This window comes from Oncorhynchus masou, chromosome 31, assembly GCF_036934945.1.
Source record: "Oncorhynchus masou masou isolate Uvic2021 chromosome 31, UVic_Omas_1.1, whole genome shotgun sequence".
Lineage (NCBI taxonomy): Eukaryota > Metazoa > Chordata > Actinopteri > Salmoniformes > Salmonidae > Oncorhynchus > Oncorhynchus masou.
Window position 1 is genome coordinate 56,484,284 of NC_088242.1, and position 14,005 is coordinate 56,498,288.

Below are 14,005 nucleotides of genomic sequence, written 5' to 3' on the forward strand. Positions count from 1 at the left end.
AAGTCGGCTGGGGCCACTACTTTTACATATGGGTGGCCCCAGTGGGAAACGAACCCACGACGCTTGGCGTTGCAAGCGCCATGCTCTACCGACTGAGCCACACAGGAGGGTCTTAGCTAGCTCGTGCAAGTTTGGTGCACTTCAAGACGAGATGGTTCGGGATCAACTGATAGAACACACAAACAATGCTAAAGTGCCGGAAAGACTGTTGCTCGACCCAGCCGATTGTACATTGACACGAGCAATTGATCTTGCTTCCTAAGTCGAGTCAGCAGCCGAGTGTGCTGCTAGGTCAGAGGTGGACAACTCCAGTCCTCAGGGCCTGATTGGTGTCAGTTTTTCCCCAGCCCCAGCTAAACACACCTGACTCCAATAATCACCTAATCATGATCTTCAGTTTAGAATGCAATTTGATTAATCAGCTGTGTTTGCTAGGGATGGAGAAAGTGTGATCCGGCCCCCGAGGACTGGAGTTGCCACCCCTGTGCTAGGTTAACACAGCGAGTGACCCGCCCCTTCCCCGTTGGTTTCTCACACCACTTCACGCTGCTGCCTACACTCACTGACAGCTCTCTCGGCCCTGATGTCAGCTCTACCGAATCAGTGCAGCTCACGCGACAGCAGCGATCACAACCACGGAAACAGCGTTGAAACAGTGGATCCCGTTCCCATGCTACTAGAGCTCAGAATTGCCCTGCGTGTGGCCAAACCTGCCGCAATTGTGGAAGACCAAACCATTTGCCAATGTCTGCCACTCTTTCCCTGTAGCCCCTCAAAACACAGAATATCATTCTCAGTCTCCAACTATGATCCACAATGTGAGCTCTGGGCCAGTGGCTTACAAATCACGCAGTCAACCTTAGTGATGTATGCATTCCCCTGCTGTCAGATTCTGGTACCAGTGTGTCACTGCTGAATGTGGACACATACAATCACCTTTTTTGCTCCCTACCGCTCTCTACTCTCTCCACTTCCCTCTGTGGATAAGGTGATTCAGAAATCGACCTAGTGGGCCCACTCCAACTCACTGTTTGCTATGGTACAAAAGTGTTGCCCGAATCCTGTTTCCATATAGTGCACTGTGGCGCTAACCCTCTTGTACACCGGTGGGTCAGAGTTTCTGCATGTCACCTAACTGTAGCAACACAGATGGCCAACGCTGTTCAATGGTCTGGGCTGTCTCAATATCCTACACCCACCAGCCACTGATCGACCCCAATGTTATCCTGTCATTCAGCCACTGCATCACATTCAGATGACTATTTGTGAATAGGTCGATGCTCATCTAAAGAACCTACTGGAACAGGACGTAATTGAGCCAGTTGAGGCCTCCACTTCGATCTCAAACCTAGTGATAGCAAGGAAAAAGCAGAGTGCTTTACGCATCAGCATGGACCATTAACCAGTGAATAAGTCCGTCATTCCTGACAAATATCCACTGCCCAATTCAGAGGAACTCACAGCCCTGTTCTACAGCTCTAATGTGTTCTCAAAACTGGACCTGCGGTAGGGCTATCTCCAGGTGCCCCTCCAACCCAGCAGCAGGAACCTCGTGATAGCATCTTTTGCTACAAGCAGATGCTGTTTGGACTGAGTTCTGCGCCCAGCTGCTTTCAAAAAGTATGACCTCAGTGCTGGCAGGCATCTCTAGGGTGGCCATCTAACTGGACAACATTGTTGTACATGGGCCCACGACCTTAACTCATGACGAGCGCCTACACAGGGTGTTTACCGCTCTGGCCAAACTCAAGCTCACACTTAACGGCTGACGGCGTCTCCCCTTACCAGTCCTACATTGACGCCATCCACAGCATTCCAGAGCCCAGCTCAACTCTCCAGTTGCCTCCTTCCTTGGCATGACTGGGGACTATCTAAAGTTTCTGCCCCAGTACTTAGCCACCACAGCCCCACTGCGCCAACTCCTACGGAAGGACGAGCCCTTTGTGTGGTCACAAGCGAGTGAGGCAGTGAGGCAGTGCGTCACCTCAAGTTTCAACTCACATCTTCCCCAGTGTTAGCCCACCCTCGTCACCTGTGATGCCCCCGCTGTAGCTGTAGGGGCGCTGTTATCCTAGATACAGAAGGCGGTGGAGAAACCCATCGCTTTTGCTTCCCGGGCCCTCAACACCACTGAGGCGTTGGCCTTCATCTGCGAATGTGAGCGATGGCATCTGTACCTGTATGGGTACACATCTGGTCTGGCTGCTTCACCCAATACAACGTCAGCCTCAAGTTCACCCGACCAATGTGGTCTCAAGATCTGCTCTTCAGATCAGCCGTTCACACCGGCTCAGAACACATGGAACAGGACATCATCCAAATGCTGCACGAACCCCTCCGGACCAAAGTATCTCCCTATGAGCTCAAGGAGGCATCTGAACAGGATCCAGTTCTCTCCCAGCTATGTACCTTCTTCAGGAACGGTTGGCATCGTAAGGTGTCTGAGGAACATTCTGCATTCTCCAGAGTCAAGGACGAGCTCTCCTGCTCAGGCTTTTGTCCTGAGTGCCCTTCACGCGTGTTTCTTGTCGATGGCGCGCAAAGGCCCCTTGGGCATAGTGAAGCTCAGACAGAGATGCTGAGAACTAGTGTGGGGGCCAGGCATCGACCCAGAAATCGAAGCTCTGGTCAAGGACTGTGCAGCCTGCCTGGTGAGTGGCAAAACTGGCCATCAGGCCCCTCCACTCATGCAACCCCTCACCTGGCCTGCTGAGCCATGGGAGCACCTGCAGTTGGATATCTGTGGTGAGATCCATGGTGTTCCCCACCACCAACGGTTCTTGGTGGTGGCCTACAATCTACACTCAAATTGGACAAAGGTCATTGTGGTAGGCTCAGTCCCTCTTCTCCCGCTGGGGTACAGCAAAGACCATCACCACAGACAACTCGCCCCAGCTCCTCTTTAAACCTGCTAAGTATTTGCTTTTGCTAATTTTACAGCTTATTAAGCCAGATCTGATGTCTCCAGGCTAGATCTACATATAGAGTGGACAACCAATCAGAGGGTCTGTTCTGCACAAGACTCTGCATGTTCTCTACGAACAGGAACATGAACATTTTAACACAGAGAAATGTTTATCAGCGTTATCTGGCTAGACAAATAATAGTAGTGGCCTGAGAATATTTGTAGTTTTTTAGTAGATCACAAATCCTATCTCCAAATTGTAGATGACATCACTACATTCCAATGTTTTATTTTTGTTTAAAGAAAATAATGTAAAATTGATAAAATCTCCACTTTTCTCTAACCCGATAGAATGGTCAGAGCTGCTGATAATACTATGGAAAAATAGTAGTTTTGGAAAATATCAAATTTTATAACAAAGAGAGAAATTGTTTGTAGCGCTATTACGTGGAGTGATTGTAATCTAATAAAAGACCAGTAGAGATTAATATAAGGGAATAGAGAGATGAGGATGAGGATGGGGAGTGATCACCCCTTAGATATAGTAGCTTGTCATAATGCATGGGGCTGCAGCCTTTTCAGGGCGGTGTATTTAATGTGAAGGGAGTACTTACATGTATTTTCCCCCTTCACATTGTGCTCTCTTCATGCCTCCCCCAAGCCTCTGGGCGAGTGCTCGCTATGATCAAATATTTACTGTCCTGTCGGGCCACGCTTGCCTCAAGTCTGTACCAGGCCTTACATCCCAAGCTACAGACAATACTTTGGACTAGGCGGTCTATCAGCTAAGTAGAACATAGACCTGTAAACAGTACATAGATTTACTTCTTCGGACTTCCATGGAATTCTAAGAATTAGCACCGTAAATACCCACAGTTTACTGAACATTTTCACCAACATTTTTTTTTTCCCCTGAGAGAATAACGTTTTACCCATTTATTTTTGGTTCTTGACATTAACATTAATATCAAACCTCTCTCTTGTGTTCTATAGTTTTTGTAAATAGAAGGACAAGAGCAAAATCCCTGGAACATCCCCAGAACAACACGTTGCAATTCTATATATGTGACCAACAGTAGTAGAGTTGAGTTTCATCTTAAGCTGATTTAAGAACCAGAGGTCTTTGGGGAGACAGTGGGCTTAGAATTGCTGTGAAACCAGTTTTGAGGGCAATATTACCCCTGGCTTACAGTGAGGTAGTGGTTAGGGGGTTAGATTCAGGCTCATGTTAGGGTAGAAGTCTATAGCTGGAGTCAACGTTTTAATTGGAGCAAAGGAGTTCGGTTTGCACCGAGGGCTTGGATTACATTTGAGTTCAGTTGTCTAAACTTCCTTCGTAGCAGCTATGCTTTTATATAAAAACATTACTTACATGTTCATTATATACATTTGATATGCTTATTTGCCTCAAACATTTCTAGTATTGTCTGAGAATTGGAGGTGAAAGTCCCAGGAGAAAGTACTGTGTTGAATTAGTACCTAATACTTATGTCATTAGCCGTAAACCCCAGCCAATGGAATTCCTTTGATGCTGTTGAGGGCATTTTCCTAATCTCTATTTGGGGGAATTATGGCATTTAGGTCACAAGCTATTCACTCACATAAGTGATATAAACACTGTTAAACCTCTACAAAGTCTTCAGATTGGATCCCTCCTGATCCTGGCTTCACTTACACACACTCCCGCTTGTACGTGGATGGGGATTTTCTAATAGCATGACCGAGAACACATGCTCTAATACTACCTTTGTAAACCAACGTGTTAAAGTATTGCAGAAAAAAATATTAAATTGGATGAAAAGGAAAAATGAAGGGAAAAAAAGCGACATGTATTTACTTTAAGTATTTAATCAAGTTTTACTGAGTTGTATTTGTTTTTTGTTTATTTAGTATTGTGTCTGGAGCAGGCTCCAGCTGTGCAGTCTTCCTGCTGCCTCCCCCTCCATCCACAGGTGGGAAGAACAGAACAAAGGAGAGCAACTGCCATCCCGCCACCTCCCAGAGGCCCCTTGGCTGTGACGGCTGTGACAGTGGGACTCTTCCCTCAGTTCCCCCTGTCCACTGCTGCCAAGCTCTGCCAGGCCCTGCCAGGCTCCAGAGATGCCCCGCTCTCTGTCTGTCTCTCTGGGCCCCAAGTCAAAGGGCCCATGAAAGCAGGAGTGGGCGAAGATTGGAGACCTCAAGATATTCACCCCCCCCCCCCCCCACATCTCCATCTGCTACAAGTGTGTCTGTTCTCTGTGTCTCTCCCTCCATCCCTCCTCTGCTCTGGTCATCATGGCCCTGACCTGCTCCCCAGCCGGCCACCATCACTCTGCTGTCACTTCACTGGTACACCACTGTCACTTACCTAGCTGGACTAATACACAGCCTAGACCACTATTTCGCTTAAATTAATCCTTAACCCTCAAACTACCGACTGGGGTCATTTTGAGGCATATTTGAGGCATATTTTTGAACATAGCCCAAAGGTGGTTCATTAAATTCCTCAAATTATTCATTACTTTGCCAATGAAGTTGTTCTTAATAAAAACTAAATCATTGTTTAGTGTTTCTGCATCAATATAGACTTCAAAGAAAAGTCCGTTAGAGTCATTTTTACCCCAGCCAAAAACACCTAATTCCGCCTACAGTAATTTGATAGATAGGACCTTTATTTGAATCTAGATTTCTCTGGAGACGTAATAACAAGTGATCCATACAACCAGAGGGTGGAGTCGGACCTGTATCAGTTATTCTGTCCAGATCAAGAGATCATCTGCAGAGATATAACTCCCCATGTACTCTCCTAATATTGTACTTTTCTATACCATGTATTGTGTGACTGTGTACAAAACCAACATTTTGTGCATACAAAAAATGGTATTAAAGACTGCCAAATGTATAAATACTTGATAGAACTGCAATACAGAACTCAGATACACTCTGAAAGGAATCTACACAGAGAGCTGTGTTGGTGTGTATTCTCTGAACAATATTATAAGGCAAATCTAAAAATGTATTTATTTGAATACAGGTTTCTTTGGAGGTATAATATTAAGTTGTACATACAGTGCCTTGCGAAAGTCGGCCCCCTTGAACTTTGCGACCTTTTGCCACATTTCAGGCTTCAAACATAAAGATATAAAACTGTATTTTTTTGTGAAGAATCAACAACAAGTGGGACACAATCATGAAGTGGAACGACATTTATTGGATATTTCAAACTTTTTTAACAAATCAAAAACTGAAAAATTGGGCGTGCAAAATTATTCAAAAAGCAAAAGGTCGCAAAGTTCAAGGGGGCCGAATACTTTCGCAAGGCACTGTATCCTCAGAGGATGGAGGGGAACCTGTACCTGATTATGGCTAGACAGACGGATCAGCTGCAGAAATCAAACCACCTTATGTACTCACCTATGGTTAAATGACCGTACAGATATGCTTACAGTGCCATGCGAAAATGTTCACCCCCCTTGCCGTTTTTCCTACTTTGCTGCATTACAACATGCAATTTAATTGGATTTTTAGTTGGATTTCATGTAATGGACATACACAAAATAGTCCAAATTGGTGAAGTGAAACGGAAAAGTGGTGCGTGTATATGTATTCACCCCTTTGCTATGAAGCCCCGAAATAAGATCTGGTGCAACCAATTACCTTCAGAAGTCACATAATTACTTAAATAAAGTCCACCTGCGTGCAATCTAAGTGTCACATGATCTGTCACATGATCTCAGTATATATACACCTGTTCTGAAAGGCCCCAGAGTCTGCAACACCACTAAGCAAGGGGCACCACCAAGCAAGTGGCACCATGACGACCAAGGAGCTCTACAAACAGGTCAGGGACAAAGTTGTGGAAATGTACAGATCAGGGTTGTGTTTATAGAAAAATATCAGAAACTTTGAACATCCTCGGAGCACCATCAAATCCATTATAAAATAATGGAAAGAATATGGCACCACAACAAACCTGCCAAGAGAGAGCAGTCCACCAAAACTCACAGACCAGGCAATGAGGGCATTAATCAGAGAGGCAACAAAGAAGGAGCTGCAAAGCTCCACAGCGGAGACTGGAGTATCTGTCCATAGGACCACTTTAAGCCGTACACTCCACAGAGCTGGGCTTTACAGAAGAGTGGCCAGAGAAAAAGCCATTGCTTCAAGAAAATAACAAGTGAACATGTTTGGTGTTTGCTAAAAGGCATGTGAGAGACTCCCCAAATATATGGAAGAAGGTACGGCGGTCAGATGAGACAAAAATGTAGCTTTTTGGCCATCAAGGAAAACGCTATGTCTAGCACAAACCCAACACCTCCCATCACGCTGAGAACACCATCCCCACAGTGAAGCATGGTGGTGGCAGCAGGGATGTTTTTCATCAGCAGAGACTTGGAAACTGGTCAGAATTAAAGGAATGATGGATGGTGCTAAATACAGGGAAAATATTGAGGGATACCTGTTTCAGTCTTCCAGTGATTTGAGACTGGGATGGAGGTTCACCTTCCAATGACCCTAAGCATACTGCTAAAGCAACACTCGAGTGGTTTAAGGGGAAACATTTAAATGTCTTGGAATGGCCTAGTCAAAGCCCAGACCTCAATCCAATTGAGAATCTGTGGTGTGACTTAAAGATTGCTGTACACCAGCAGGAACTCATCCATCTTGAAGGAGCTGGAGCAGTTTTGCTTTGAAGACTGGGCAAAATTCCCAGTGGCTAGATGTGCCAAGCTTAAGCTTATAGAGACATACCCCAAAGTATTGACTTTTTTTTGGGGGGGGTGAATAGTTATGCACACTCAAGTTTTCCATTCTTCTTTGTTTCACAATAATAATAAAAAATTGCATATTCAAAGTGGTAGGCATGTTGTGTAAATATAATGATACAAACCTCCCTAAAAACATATTCTAATTCCAGGTTGTAAGTCAACAAAATAGGAAGAATGCCAAGGGGGTGAATACTTTTGCAAGGCACTGAAGTGGCAGTCAAAACAGCTCACAAAAGTCTGTCAGTGATATGAATACTTGGTAGAACTGTAATACAGAAACCAGTTACCCTCTAAATTATACACATAGTGTTGTATTGGTGTGTATTCTTTGAAACATAGTTATTCTATGGGAAATATTATGTAAATACAGAATTCCTATAATATCCTCAAATAGTCTATATGTACAACTTGTTATGGTATTTGGGTTGCTATAACTATGGTCTGAAGTAACTTTGAGGATTTGGGCATGCTTTTGGAAGCTTCCTGCCGTATGTCCTACCACTTCCATTGTTTCACTAGCAGCGATGCTAATGCTGCCTGTGGGGTAGAGAAATAGGATCAATGGATGGATCACTTTTTGTCAATCAAATTCAGTATATTTCAAATGTTGGTGTGCCAGCCCTTTAAATGGCAGTCATTTTTCCACATAAATATGACAAAATTAGTATTTACTTCAAAGTTCTAAAAACTAAATTATAAAACAATCAAAAGTTGGTAAATCAGTCTGTTAGGTTTTTTTGTTGTTTTTTTTCATGTAAAAAATATGAACATGTCTAATGATGTTTTGATACAAATTAAGTTGATATGTTGCTATGGTTGTAGCTTTTCCAATAGTTTGTTCCCCAGTTGGTAATCCATGTATGTAAAATAGTTGATGTTATGAGGGTTAATATATAGTACTCAAATTCTAGTAAGTTAAGCATTAACAGAAGTGGTTTGTCATCCAATTAGTCAAATCTCCACTTGTTCTTGTGTAAACAAAACCTGTGAACCAGACTCACCATTCAACCAGACAGTGTAGTTTTTGGAGCAGCCTTGGAGAAAGAGATCAGGAACTGAAGAGTCACTTCAGTTCCACTCCAGTGGCTGCTGTTCCATTCGGAGCTCTACTCTTCACTTGTGTCCCTGTGAACACCCACAAAGGAGGGTCATCAGGCAGTTTCATTAGCCAGGAGATAAGCATGCTCGTGTGGACAGGACAGGAGTGGTCCTTTATCTGCACGACTGGAGGGGTGAGGTGGTGGTGGGGAAGGGGATGGATGAAGTGGCTCTTACCGCAAATTACAAGTACCCAAAAAACCCTCAGGAGGGGAAAAAGCACCCTCCTCATCTTCGCAGCATTGTTCACGAAGTGCCACGGGCCAGCAACCCAATCCCCACTCAGACACAACTACTCTTAACCCCTTTTAACACGTTCTACATTACCTTATGTGGATTTACACACAGGGCAGTGCTTAAACTGCCCTTTTGAGAGTTTGAGACTTTTAAGGTTCTTTCTGCATTTTTTGTCAAAATTGAGTTATTGACATAGCCTTGTTCCGTTCAAAGTTCTGTACCTACACAGTGCTCTAAATACCGCAATTCATATTACGTTCAAAATAATGCAAGATGAAAAATAGCTGACACCATTCAAACCAATGAGAGTTTGGAACGTTAAATCCAAATATCTAAAAATCGTCTTTTTGCATGTTGTCCTAAACTCTCGCTTTGTTATGATTGTTGGCACTGGCATGCTCGGGGAAGTTTAGTGCTGCTAGTGCGGAGTTAGCCACCTCTACACCCCAATGACTGTCAATCTGACTGTGGTTCCAATTTGGGATTATCAATGTAAGCTTTTGGCTAATGTCTGTACGTCCACGCACACACACAAACTTTGCAATGTTGTTCCAATCTGTATGTATAAACACTGAAAGCTTCAGCATTGATCAGATGAGTAGCCTACGTGTGTTCCACTCCTTTTGCCAATTCCAGGGAATGGGTTGCTTTCCATTTGGTATTTTAATTGTCAACCTGGTTCGGGAATTACTTGTTTAGCAGAAACACAGTAGGGTAACGAAACACTGGAACTCTCTTTACCTGCCTTCACCGGATGTTAGTTTGTAGTAAAACCAGGCATTTTGCTCTCTGTATTAAGTTTATAATGTTGTACACATCTGCATCAACATGATGGAACGGTTTGCTTCTCTGATGAGCTAACAACATGGAATTACTGTCACGTCCGTTGAAATGAGTGGACCATGGCACAGCGTGCGTAGAGTTAGTCAAACTCTAACTAGGTCACTCAGGAACATTCAATGTCATCTTGGTTAGCAACTCCAATGTATATTTGGCCTTGTGTTTTGGGTTATTGTCCTGCTGAAAGGTTCATTTGTCTCCCAATGTCAGTTGGAAAGGAGACTGAACCAGGTTTTCCTCTTCCTCTTACCAATGTCAAGCATACCCATAACATGTTGCAGCCACCACCATGCTTGAAAATATGAAGAGTGGTACTCATTGATGTGTTGTGTTGGATTTGCCCAAAACATAACGGTTTGTATTCAGGACATAAAGTTAATTTATTTTATTTTTTTGCAGTTTTACTTTAGTGCCTTATTACAAAGAGGAAGCATGTTTTGGAATATTTTTATTCTATACAGGCTTCCTTCTTTTTACTCTGTCAATTAAGTTAGTTATGTGGAGTAACTATAATGTTGTTGATCCATCCTCAGTTTTCTCCTATCACAGCCATTAAACTCTTACTGTTTTAAAGTCGCCATTGGCCTCATGATGAAATCCCTGAGCGGTTTTCGTCCTCACCGGCAACTGAGTTAGAAAGGATGCCTGTATCGTTGTAGTGACTGGGTGTATTGATACAACATCCAAAGTGTAACTCATAACTTCACCATGCTCAAAAGGATATTCAATGTCTTCTTTATTTACCCTTCTACCAATAGGTGTCCTTATTTGGAAGGCATTGGAAAAACTCCCTGGTCTTTGTGGTTGAATCTCTGTTTTAAATTCACTGCTCGGCTGTGGGACCTTACAGATAATTGTATGTGTGGGGTACAGATAGGGGGTAGTCGTTCAAAAATCATGTTAAACACTGTTGTCCATGCATCTTATTATGTGACTTATTAAGCACATTATTTCTGCTGAACTTATTTAGTCTTGCCATAACAAAAGGATTGAATACTTATTGACTCAAGGCATTTCAGCTTTTTTTTTTTTTTTAATTGGTAAACATTTTGAAATACCTAATTCCACTTTGACATTATGGGGTATTGTGGATACGCCAGTGATAAAACATCTCAATTTAATCAATTCTAAATTCAGGCTGTAACACAACAAAATGTGGACAATTCAAGGGGTGTGAATACTTTCTGGAGGCTCTGTATTTCAGTGAGCACTTCTGCAGTGGTCGACATCGCCGAGCATTATCATGTCCTGTCATATTTAAATCCATGAAAAACTGTCTTTCTCTTTTCTTCTCTCTTTTTTTCTCTCTCCCTCTTCCACTATCTTCCTCCTTTTCTGTAGATACATTGCCTCCAAACTTGTCATGTGCAGTTAGTCATATGAGCAGAAAACTCAATTTGGCAGAATCCAACAGGACAAAGGCCCATAGGCATTATTTAGCCAAAAGCAAGACGCACCTGTATTACCCCAGTCTACTCTCTTAAACCACTTCTGCTCCCATGCTAATCAGTCTTTCCAACTACACCCCCTCACTCCCATACCATGCTCTCACGATCAATATGGCTCTCTGCAAGAGTACAGCAGTGGAGCTACAGAAACACTTATAACACATTGTCCAAATCTTGGGTGAGTTCTATGAGGTTTTGACCTGCACAAAAACAAACCCATTCGGGGCATTAAGAAAAGGCCTTATTTCAGGTGATTTGTTCGCCAACAACAACAAAAAGCACGGGAACGAATCAGATCAAACTCTGGCAGACGTGTACACAGCAGAGCCGCATCTCTGTGCTTCGTTTGAATATTTTGTGATGGCCGTGCTACCCGGCTCAACATGCATGTCGTCAGAGAATTCTTACAGCTCCGCGTTCCATTGAGCAGAAACATTGCTCCTGTCCTGACAGAGCCAAACCTGACCAAATCACACGCACGGCTAGGTGATATGTGTCACATTGTGGGCTCTACAAATGTAGAGTCTACCAATGTAAGTCTAGTGGGTGTGAGACTATTATCATGTTGATAGGAGGGGGATCAGCGTTGCCCATTGTTTCACACCTTTGACTCATTCCAGCTGGTTGTCACTTGTCCACGGGTCCACTGTTGATGACATACTAATACATTGCATTATAATTATTATGCCAGTGCTGTCAATCAGAATTTACTAATAATACTAATAATTTAAGCATCATTTGACCGCCACCACCAACTGCCTTAGGAAATCGCAGTAGATTTTTTTTCTGTTACTCAGAAAGTGAACCTGATCATTTAACATTGAATGTTCCCAGCGTTGTTGTTTCTATAATGATGGCTGTCGATGTGTGTTGATGTCTCACTGGATCCAGTTTAGTGTCGTCAATGTCACTTGCTATGGTAAAAAAATAAAAATAAAAATCAGTTGACATTGTGCTTCCGAGCGTTACCTGTGTCCCTTTGGGGTCTCCTCTCCCCTCTGCCCTGTCTCATATATCAGACAGCACAAAGGAACAGTCTCTATTCTTCATGACCCCAAACTGACTCACTTTTACAAATGTCAGGTGTCAGTGTCCAGTAGCACCACGATCGGTGACACATTAGCCCCTCTGTGTCCACAGGTTTGCTCTACATAGAACACTACAGAAGAGATTCTTCAGCAGAGACTGAACTAACTCAACCATTCAAATGGGTGAAGTGCAATGTTTCTGATAGGTTAGACACCAATGGTTGACCATCCTTCTGTACAGCATCAGAACTGAGGCTTGAGGCCAGGTAGCATGCTGACATGGCCTGAAGCCTTGCAGGAGAATAACAATTGAAGTTTCATTCCAAAACGCTAGATATCCAGTTTCAGAAATGTTTGTAAATGAGCTTTTATTGTTATTAGAAATTATAAAAGAGATTGCTGTGTTTTTTCACTATCTAATCATGGCATGATTCAATGACAGATGTGTTTGTTTCAAATCTATCACTTGATGGTTTCATTTCAGAGACACAAATAATATAAATGAAAAATGCCTTATATCCGCCTCACAAGCTAGGTTTCCATCCAATTAGCGCCAGATCTTCATACAAATATTCCAAAATCTGCATTTTCCCACCGAAGATGCATCCAACAAATAGACTTGTTTCAGATAAAAGGCTGTGGGTGATGATGTAGAGCATATAAAAAAAATAACTTTTGCTGTTAAATTCCCATGTACCGAATAAAAAATACAAGTTAAATGGTTTTCCATCCATTGTCAACTCTATTGTTGGTTTTGACAGATTTTTTTTTTTTTTTTTTTGCATTGTATAGTGAATGTGCCGGCTCTTGTCTTGGCACGTGCGCTCTAGCCAACAGTTATGTAGATATGCTATCTACAGGATCAGATTGTTATAACCATGAGAGCAAGATTATTTTTATTTGTCAAACGGCAGCCAAGTATTGATCGTCGTGTCACCAGAATAAGACCCTCAATAGGTATTGGAAAAGAGCATCAAGCTCATTATGTGCACTTTCAGTTCATCGTCATTTATGTAATTTGTAGCCTAATAAATTGCATGCTTTCCTGAGTTGTAGTGGGAGGACCACACAACGTATCACTGCATGACTGCAAGTATACTTTAGCGTGATGGTTAAAGATATAATCTTGTCTAGCGTATTTTGCTTTGTCGACATTTGGAAGGTTTACCAAAAAATTAGCTGTTTCCATCAGGCCTGTCGTGACAATTTTTATCGCATAAAAGGTTTGGATGGAAACCTGGTTACACTCAGAGAAATAAGTAGTACTGCTTGGTTTTACACAGTCAAATGTAACAAATACGTACATTTTTAATAAAGAAATGTACAAATGATACATTTGTGACATCAATATAAAAGAAATACAAATTATAATTCAATACAGTAAGTAGTATGAGATCTGTATGTAAAACATTTACATTTGACATTTTAGTAATTTAGCAGATGCTCTTATCCAGAGCGACTTAAAGTTTGTGCATTCATCTTAAGATAGCTAGGTGAGACAACCACATATCACAGTCAAATATACAGGATTTGAAAATTCCATTCCAGCTAAACAATGTACATATAGTGTTTTGCAGAAAAAAAAAACATTTTCATACACATCTAAAATCTATTAATTAAAAATCTGAGAACACTAACATTTACACACATATGAAGTTACGTATAAGCAGTCCATTTTGATGAAAAAACACAAATGTG